General features: G+C 48.1%; 1 long non-coding RNA gene across 1 annotated transcript; it reads right to left on the bottom strand.

Annotated features, from left to right (window-relative positions):
• Nucleotides 1-585: 585 nt before the first annotated feature.
• Nucleotides 586-8,523, bottom strand: LOC126508072 (uncharacterized). Its single transcript, XR_007593704.1, has 3 exons — nt 8,420-8,523; nt 2,046-2,274; nt 586-1,169 (listed from the first exon to the last, which is right to left on the bottom strand). It is a non-coding gene; the product is annotated as an uncharacterized lncRNA (long non-coding RNA).
• Nucleotides 8,524-10,200: the final 1,677 nt, after the last annotated feature.

Here is a 10,200-nt window from a genome sequence, read left to right as displayed (position 1 = left end):
GGCAGCTTGACCTGGGCATCAAAGAATAATCTAGTAAAACTCTCACCTGATCCGGAGACACAGTCAGGCCAGGCAGCCTTAAAAATCTCTGGCACACCATATTCTAGACTTCCAGGCTAGATATTCATTGGCTGAATTGAAGGGCACTGCTGTGAACCATTTTTTAAACATATATTTCTTAAAATTTAGTAAAAGGCGTACTAAATCCTTGTACCCTGAAAAGCATTGCCTGTTTGGAAAAAAAAAAGTACACATACACACACATATATATAGTCTAAATTATATATATTTATGCATATTCTAAATTATATATTTATGTATATTTAGAATTAAATATAAATTCTGAATATATAAATTTATATATTATGTATATTGGGAATTATATAAATTCTGAATTCTATATTTATATATAACTATATATGTATATATACACATATATATAAAGTTTATAAGAAAAATAACATTGAGAGCTGGAAATCTTCCTTTATGGGCTAAAGCAACTCACTAAGGTAGCTTATGATGGTTCTAAATAATTGAAGCCGTAAAGAGGCATTAAAGGGTAAGAGCCTCCCCTGCCACTCTGCCCTGCACCCCTAGCGTCCCCTAGGAAGATTCACCAACGCTTTGTGGCTGAAGTTATAAAAGCTGTACTTTTGTCACATGAGAAAAAGTAACTTTAATAAGTAATTTTAAATTTTAATAAAGTAACCAAGGAAGCAAGCAATAGAGCAGGGGGGAAGGAAATCTTGATAAAATTATCCCAATGAACAAGGCCGCTGCAAGGCTGGCTCTAAACCCCCAGGGACGGCAGGCAGGCAGCTTCTCAACCTCTGTCAGCAGAAGGCTCCTGCCTGCTGTCGTGGCCGTAGATCTGGCTTCCACATGGAGCATGGCTGTGATGGGAGAAAATTAGAGGGGCCTCTTGCCACACGGGTGGATAGAAAAGATGCTGAAGGAGAAAAGGAGTCCGGCCAAAGTGGAAGAGGCGGGCAGATCTGAAGAGGGCGTTTCTAGTGGGGTGGCCAGTAGGGTCAAAGGGAACATCTCCTACAGCAGGATTCTCGGGGGGATTGTGGGGTGGGGCATATTCCAGGTCCATCCCTCCCCAACAGCGCAAGTGCCCGTCTCTCTCAGGAAGCAGACGATGGACACCTCAGGGCTCTTCCTGCCTGGTGTTGATAGAAACAAAACAGATAAGGGACCTGGGAAGGAGGGAAAGGCGTGGGTACCTCAGAGTCCCCTCTCAGTAGGGCTTGGTGACCTGACAAGGTCAAGGAAGGTGCTGTGAGCCACAGTCTTTGGTGTCCCAGCTTTGCAATTCAGTGCAGAGCGCAGGCAACCTTGAATAATCACGTGAGCCCTCTCACACTGGACTTGCAGTCTGGCCCAGGTCACAAGTCCCACATTCATGGACAAGGTCCTGCTGCCAGCTGTCACTAGGAGGCCGCAGAGCAGAGGTCCTGTCCAGAGCCCACAGCCTCCCTTTCCAGCTGCCACTTTCTAAGGAGTTACTATGAAACGGATACAGGGCTTCGGGGTTTCACCAATTCCCTTAAGGGAAAAAGCTACTTGCTAAAGAGGTTGCTGCTGAGAACCAAGAGCTGAAGACAAGAGGGGAGGAAAGAGGCATATTCAGAGAGGAAGAAAGAAACAAAGAAGCTGAAACAGAGAGGACAGACAGAAGGGGAGAGGGGGGACAGGCTCCACAGACGGGGAGAGGTTTCCAGAGACACAGGAAGATGCCAAAGGAGACAGAGAGGGAGGGAGGGGGAGAGGGAGAGGGGAAGAGAGAGAGAGAGAGAGAGAGAGAGAGAGAGAGAGAGCGCAAAGTGACTCCAGACTCTGCCCTCTCCAGTCTCACTTTGAGCCCTTCCTGAGAGGGTGTAAGAAGTGGGTTATGGGACAAATCTCCAAATCTTTAAGGGATTTTGTGATTTGACTTTCTGCTAGGAGAATTTGATCAGCAGCCCGGGCAGGTAGCCATTACTAGCCATTCACTCCAGCTCTGCAGTACCTCCTCCCCTCCCAGCCCACAGGCTCCACACCTCACACAGGGGCAGGACAATAGCAAATGATTCCAGAGTTGTATCCAGCTCCAAAGCCAGCCCTCAGAGCCGTGAGGAGGGAGGATCGCACAGTCTCCACACGGAAGGGTCGGGTGAATGCACGTTGTAAGGAGAGGAAGCATACACTCTGGGCTCCCTCTGCAGCTGCAGCAAGTCCCCATGGCATTCAGGAGGAAGCTGAGGTTGAGGTTGTCCTTGGATTCCTTACCTATAGGGAGGGACCACATTATCTCTAAGGGTGGAATACGGGCTTTGATTTCCGTGACAACTTATTGACAACACTCCCTTCTGGAAATCAGCTCCTCCCACATTGCCGGACACCTGAAGGCTCACTTCTCTCTCAGGTAAGTGTGCTCCACAGAATGAACATTGGATGTTTTGCACTGCTGTCGAGCGGACCCTCAGGATGAACTTAATTATAGCCACACCCAAAGGTCTCTCCACTGGCTGCTCCCACACACCCTGGTGCATGACCCTCTTGTCAGGCAAGTATTGCTTGAGCATGCTGACATGGTCGAGCAAGAACAGCAACACACACCTCAAGCCTCCCACAGGTCTAGCAGGTTGAGTTTGTATAAGAAAATCCACACCACGCACGACTATCTGTTGGATGCAGTAGTAGCGGTGGGTCACTGGGGATCACCTGGTTACTTACTGGCTTCTCCTGTACAAGAGCTCCATCTGAGACTGTGGAGGGTCCTGGGAACAGACCTGGTAGTCTTTCTGGAAGAAGTGGTTCAGGTACCTCCCCTCTTCTACAGTCTCCACAGAGCACTCCCTTAGCCTGGTCAGGCTACCTGGCAGGTTCCTAGATGCAGACCTGATGCGGTCCACTGGGGCCAGCCTTGATGTGGGAGTGATTTCTTATTAATAAAGAAACTGCCTTGGCCCATTTTATTGGATAGAAAATTAGGTAGGCGGAGTAGACAGAGGAGAATGCTGGGAAAAAGAAGCTGTGTGAGGAGTCGCCATGGTTCTCCCGTTCCAGACAGACGCAGGTTAAGATCCTCCCTGGTAAGCCAGCTCGTGGGCTACACAGAATATTAGAAATGGGTTAGAACAATATGTAAGAGCTAGCCATAAGGAACTGGAACTATCCGGGCCAGGCAGTGTTTGAAAGAATACAGTTTCCGTGTAATTATTTCTGGGCATAAGCTAGCCATGCGGGCGGCCGGGTGCCGGGGACGCAGCCCTGCCGCCGCTCCTATTTCAACAGATGGCGCCCAGACGTGATGGCTAAATCCACTTAAAAACCTGAGAAGGCTTAAAAATAAGGGAGAGAGAGTTTAACACAGATTTTTGCTGTTTTGTTGGTGGCGTTCTGTAGAGAGATTCCTGATTCAGCAACAGCAGCAGAGAAAAAAAGCTGCGTCATTTTAAAGCACGGCTTCCTGGTGCTGTACTGCCAGCGTGAACTCTGGCTTTAAAGCATTTCAAGGCTTTTATGGGACTGGATGTTTGTGTTCCCGCTTGGGATCGGAGGAGAGTGCTCTGAGACCGTGCCGATGGCTCAGCGCTCCCCGCCTGCACCTGGGCAGAAGGCAGAATCAGGCTTAGGCAGGCGGAAGAGCATGGCGGATTCCTGCCGCCATACAGAGACGCGTTTTCAGACTGCGCAGTGCTCTGCGTGTCAGATTTGGCTGTAACTTGGATGAAAAGAGTTTCTGTGCTGCACACTCAGTCTCAGAATTAAACTGCTGATTGCGGCTCCAATGTGAACTGCTGTGTGCCTGGAACTGTGCTCAGCTCAGAAGCACCAAATGACTCTGAGGCAGGAGCGGCTGCTCCATGCTGAACTGTGCTGATCTCAGGCAGGAACTACCGTAATTACCTTAAAACCGTGCAGTTAAGGTTTAGACTGGGCAGGACACAGGCAGTACCGTATTACCTGTACATGGTGCAACTTAAGTTTTTAAGAAATGCTTAACATTTTAAGAAATGCTCCTGGATAGTAAAAAAATTACAGATTCACAATAAAACAGATTCAGACACTGTTGGATAAATGTACGTAGGCTTGGGAAAGAGAAGAAAAAGAATATAAAGAATAAAGTTAATGTCTTAAAAAGAAAAAGGGTAAAGTCTTTAAAGAGACAGAGTACAGAAGTACAGATAGTTATAGATTAAGAGAAATAAAGAAAAATAAGCCACGTAAAAATGGAAAATTCACAGAGAGTCTGGATTATGTACATTGTGTTTTCTTTAAAATTTTTGACTGTGAAGGAGCTAAGTACAGAGAGACATTTCATTATATGGGCTGCCAAGCTAAACCAAAATGGATTTCATGAGGGTATTATGATTTCAGAATTTGGGTCTAAGGATATGATGCTTTGGAGAGGGTCTTCTTTTGTTTTTGCAGAGGATGAGACCCTGTGGATTGCATCTATTCCGATTTGGTATGATAGACCACGCCCTCCTGAAAGGTTGCTGTGAATACCCTCAAAAAATTGCTTCGCTCAATTGCCAACTGAGATGAAACTAGCATACAGGTTATATCATGAACAACCTAATTAACGACGCCCCTATTCAGCAGGAAGCAGTTTGTAGAGAAAAAACTACGCCCATGTTCCCAAATATTGTTTATAAATGTTCTTTTACATTTAAAGGGGGATATGATATAGATATGAATAATTTGCATTGGTATGGATTTTATGGTCAATTTTGTTATATGTATATGTATTTTTGATCTTGATTAAGGTATTGTGATTGTGTAGTTCATTTAAAAATGTAATGTATAATTAGGAAATATAGGTTGTTAATGGATAATCATCGCTAATACTTAAGCTTGTAGTCATGTTAGTTAGATTTTCTAGATATATAGAGAGATATTTTAGTTAGATAGGCATTCTTCATATCTTTCAAAGGCTGCAGAATATGGCATTTAAGATATTTTAATAACTTAGGGTTTTTCATGACAATGAGACACATTTGCTCCTGGCAGCACCAATCTATTTCAAGAGGAAGATGGGCATCGAAGAGAATCCTTATGGAGTTTGATAGCCATTTGGGCAAGAAACTGCTCTTGCCTGGACTGTTGCATAAACTGGACACAGAGAACCCGCAGAGAGAGGACTGCTGAACTTGCCTAAAGGTGAGATGACCTTTTGGGGTTCCTGCTTCATGAAAGAGTCTGTGAGACATTCTGCAGGACACAGCAAAAAGTGACTGAACTGTCTTTGGAATTTCTTGCTTGATGAGAATGTCTGCTGGATACTATGGGCCTGTAGGCCGAAGATGGATGCCCCAACGGTACAGAGGAACTTTGGGTGACTGTCCAGGCAGCGAGATGTCTCTGTCATTTCTAGAGTTTTCTTATTTCTTGTTTGATAGGTAATATTATATCCTTCTGGAGTCTTTGATGGAGTTGAAGAATGGTTAGTTATAGTTTTCCTTAGTTATGATAAGAGATAAAATAGATATAAATATTGTAACTGTAATTCTTACTTGATAACTGTTTTGTTATATGTAATTTTACTATGTTAAAGTTAAAGCCTTTCTTTTTTGTTTAAACAGAAAAAGGGGAAATGATGTGGGAGTGATTTCTTATTAATAAAGAAACTGCCTTGGCCCATTTTATTGGATAGAAAATTAGGTAGGCGGAGTAGACAGAGGAGAATGCTGGGAAAAAGAAGCTGTGTGAGGAGTCGCCATGGTTCTCCCGCTCCAGACAGACGCAGGTTAAGATCCTCCCTGGTAAGCCAGCTCGTGGGCTACACAGAATATTAGAAATGGGTTAGAACAATATGTAAGAGCTAGCCATAAGGAACTGGAACTATCCGGGCCAGGCAGTGTTTGAAAGAATACAGTTTCCGTGTAATTATTTCTGGGTATAAGCTAGCCATGCGGGCGGCCGGGTGCCGGGGACGCAGCCCTGTCGCTCCTATTTCAACACAGCCTATGCCTGGGTTTATTTTGAGGAGGAGCAGAGCAGTGATGTCACAGTCCGTGTGTCCTGGGAGAGTAAGCACTCGGAGGAACTTCCCAGACCACCCCTGCCACAGGAGCCTTCAACTCTCCCCTCCCTGTGCTGAGTGGACATGGCTTTAAGCGGTTTCTGCACCTGAGCCACCGCTCTGCAGTCAGGGCCTCTTACTGTCTGTGTTTGTATCACCAGCCTGCCCCATGTACTGAGGGGTCACTCCTTCCTCTGTCTCCCAGCTTGGGTGAGAATCCCCCTCAAGGACTGTGGTTAGCACTCACATCCACAACCCCAGTTCATGGTGGGTAACAGGTAACGAGATGATAGAATAGGAGAGATTAGATTGCCCTGGGATAGGAAGAGGAATGTGAACACCCAGACCAGCCCATAGTGTGACTTGATTCTGCAGAGGGCTCCACCCGGTAGGAGCCTGCCAATGTGAGACACTGCGGCACTCACAGACAGACCTGGTTGGTCCTCAAGGCACGGCCCTTTCCAATATGGAGAAAGGAAAATATTGGCTTTACACATTAAGAGGCATGTTATTAAAGTTTTAAAGGCTAATATAAAATGGCGAGTCACTTATGCCCGGTCAGCGCTCTCGGAGATGACTTGTGATAATCCACTCCAGCGCCCCTCTCCGGGTCACTTGAGAGCCCCCCCCCCCCCCCCCCCCCCCCCCCCCCCCCCCCCCCCCCCCCCCCCCCCCCCCCCCCCCCCCCCCCCCCCCCCCCCCCCCCCCGCTGTACATCAGCTCTTCCCTGATGTGACAGCTCTCGTCCAGCCTCTGTATCTGATGCAGCCTCACGCTGCAGAAGCCCTGCAGGGTTCTGAATTGCACCACAGGCCATCCCTTACCTCTACAGATATGGGGCACCCACCCCAAACTTCTCAATCTCCTTAACTTCAAGACATAGAGACCAGAAGACTCTGAAGCAGCTGATTTGATGACAGCAGGTGAAGCCCTGTGCTCCCCCTTGGAGGGTTCTATTCCCTGTCACTTTCTAATATAAAGTTTCCTCGGGGACAGTGTCACAGGGTCTGTGGGTCAGTCCCCACCATGCCTGCCCATCTCTCTAATGAAAGTGGCCCACGGTCCTGCCCTCCTGCCCCTCGGATATTGGCTTCCCTAAGGGAGGGTCTCTGGGCAGCCATGCTTTCCCTATAACCACGTCCAGTTCACAAAAACAGAGGAGTAAGGACCCACTGTGGCCTCGCGTTGAACAGACCGGGTAAATAATAGAACAGGCAAGTAAGAGTCTGCCTTGCAGTGCTACACACTCAAGGTACATTTGGGAGAGACACCAAGTGTCAGCTCCGGAGAAGCCATCAGGCAGAGGTGTGCGGGTTAGGATGGTGGGAACTGAAGTGAAGAATGGGCTGTTTTAAGAAAGAGTCCAAGCCTGACCTCTGGAGTCACAGTCCAGGATGAGGAGGCTTCCCAGAGCCCCGGGGGTGACCTTGAACCTGCCAGAGCAGGAGGGCCAGGCTGGGGGCTGCTGTAGAGCCCCATTGATTGGTTTTCTGAGCGTGCGCATGTGACATGTCCTGTTCTAGACCACACTAAGATTTGATTAAAGTGCAATTCAAACCTCCCTCTTTGAAAATGGTTGACTTTGGAACTGTTTTCAATATTATAAAGAAGCTTGCCAGAATAATACAAAGATCTCTGGTCTACCTTTTACCAAGATTGGCAGGTATTCAATATTTTGTCAAATTTTATGTTTGTGAATGCATGCGTGTGTGCATGCATCAGTGCATGTGTGCGTCTGCGCGCGGTGCATTTCTCTGTGATTCTAAATTGTTTCCAAGCAGGCAGCACAGGCTGCATCTGTCAACATCGCTCTTGCATGTGTCCTCAGAACAGGCTAGTCCTTTACACCCCACACAAGCAATATGAACCCCAGGAAATCCAAAATTGATTACAGCAACCCCACATTACTGTGAGTGGCCCTGATCTCTTCACCAAACATTCTTTTCAAATAATACTCTATATTTATTCTTTAAGCATCTTATACTTATTCATCTCCCCTGCTCCTCCTGCTATCTCCTCCCAGGACTACCTCACGTGTTCCCCTCCCAACTTTATGTCTTTTTTTTTTTCCTAACTCACCTAGTCCAATTAAGGTCACCCACATGCCCATGAGAGTGGGGCCGAGCACTAGAACACGGCAACCTACCAAAGCCACACCTCCAAGGAAAAATGATCTGCCCTCCCCTGCAGCCATCAACTACCAACTGCTTCTCAGGGGCGGGACCCCCTAAGTCCCTTCCACGCTCATACTGGAATTCGGACCAGCCCGATCTAGCCTGATCCAGCCCCATCCTGTGCAGGCCACTGGCAGGCAATCGCAGCTGTCGGGAGCTCCTGAGAACCACAGCCCTGTGTCCAGCCGAGAGCACCTGGCATCTGTCCTTCCCATCCCCCAGCTCTTACAGTCCTTCCGCCTCCACATCCTTAATGTTCTCTGAGTCCTGGGGAGCTGAGGGTGCTGGAAAAGCTGTCCAGTCTATGGCTGAATACCCAACAGTCAGTTATTCTTAGCTCTTTGACCCCTTAGGAGTCTCCACATAAACTCTGCCCATTGCAAAAACCAAGCTTGTATGACTAAACTCCAAAGCAGCGAGACCTACAAGTGCCAACACAAATACTTAGAAGCCAACCTAATGACACAACCACGATCTAAGCTCTCCCCACCCGTGGACTTTTTGACCATGTTTACAGCACCAGACACAAATTCCCTCCTGTGGTGCAGGCCCCCAATCCAGTCAGAAAGTGCTAGGTACCCCATACCAGTAACACCTCTGTTGTACCGAAGTCACATCTTACCTGGCAGGTTGGCACTGCTGCTTGTGGAGTCTGCGGGTGGGTGAGACCACTGATGACATTTTCTCCCCAGCAAATGTCGTAGCATCCTCTGGCACTGTGCAAGCTACCCAGCAAGGAGGGCTTGCTGGTCAATTCCAGAGTGGTCCCTCTGTGTCTCGCAGCCAGAGTCATCTTCACTAAGCAGTTCCACTGCTTGGCTGAGGTCTGTCCACACGAAGGGGCAGAGCTCCTCAGCCACTCTTCTGACTAGAACAACCTTGTCCTCCAGTCTTGCTCTTTGGAATCTGCTATGAGTCTGGTAGTGACTGGGTTTCTTAATGGACACCTCAGGTGAGTAGATACCCCGCTCTCCAACTGTGGTCTCTACCTACCAGGTTCCACATATCTTTACCCTGAGAACTCCTGAGAACTATCCTGCTGCTTCAGCCACCTCCTCGCTGTCCACTGCATCCTCCAATCTTGCCATCCTGGAACAGCCCTGGCAGACTGTGGCGGCATCAAGCAGGGCCCATGCAGCTTCTCCAGTGTGTCTTCCCCATCACTGACATTCAGATAGGCTCAGAGCACAGAGCTTCTAGGAAGGGTCCCACCAGCTTCTCCTCTCTTCTCTTTGCTGTCTCTGGGCAGGGAATAGTTAACAATTGCCAGCCAAGTTCCTGTCCACAGACTCTGTTGGAGTCTCCCTTTCTTTGTCAGGGGAAATTTACACTACTAAATCAAGCCCCAACTCCTGAGAGTGCGAGAAACCAAGCAGGAGGGAAGTGGTCCCTAGACAAGGAGGGATCACAGTCTCTGAAGCAAGCGTCTCATGCACATCTGTAGCCCCAGCCCTGATTGTTCAGGATGCTCCTGGAGGCCCCTGGGTGAGGTCAGTGGGTGATACAGCCTTCCACAGCCTGTGAAAGTGACTTGATGACCCTGCCCTGTCTGTCTCCCCTGCTTAATCTGTTGCTTACCACAATCATAAAAATCCTTGTAGAGGACAGAACCCCAAATTCTCGGGCCCCACATCTGTACCCCATGTAGCAGGCGCTCACAAGTCATCGGTGGCTATGCAGCCAAGGATGTGGCAGAGGACATTCAGCTGGCCTGGGTACAGCAACAAGGATGTAACTCCCCACCTGGCTGGCCTCAGCCGAGACACCAAGTTCCAAAACTCCCTTACAGGACAGAGGTGTCCCACACTTTGAGAATTGCTCAGAAGCTCCTGGGCAGAAGGAGGAGACAATTCCAGCATGAGTCAGAAGCTGGCAAGGATGTCATAGAAACCATCCATTCCAAAGAGAGTCACAGAAGACGAGGTCTCCAAAGCCCCTTCAGACCCCTAAGTACACGTGTTCTCCTGTGATTGCTGCAGGTGGCTCGAAGCTACAGGACAGATGATGAAT

Source organism: Alexandromys fortis, unplaced genomic scaffold (assembly GCF_014885135.2).
Source record: "Alexandromys fortis isolate MF-2015 unplaced genomic scaffold, M_Fortis_MF-2015_v1.1 scaffold_81, whole genome shotgun sequence".
In the NCBI taxonomy this organism is placed as follows: domain Eukaryota; kingdom Metazoa; phylum Chordata; class Mammalia; order Rodentia; family Cricetidae; genus Alexandromys; species Alexandromys fortis.
The sequence above is the reverse complement of the archived record's forward strand: the minus strand, read 5'-3'. Positions and strand labels throughout refer to the sequence as shown.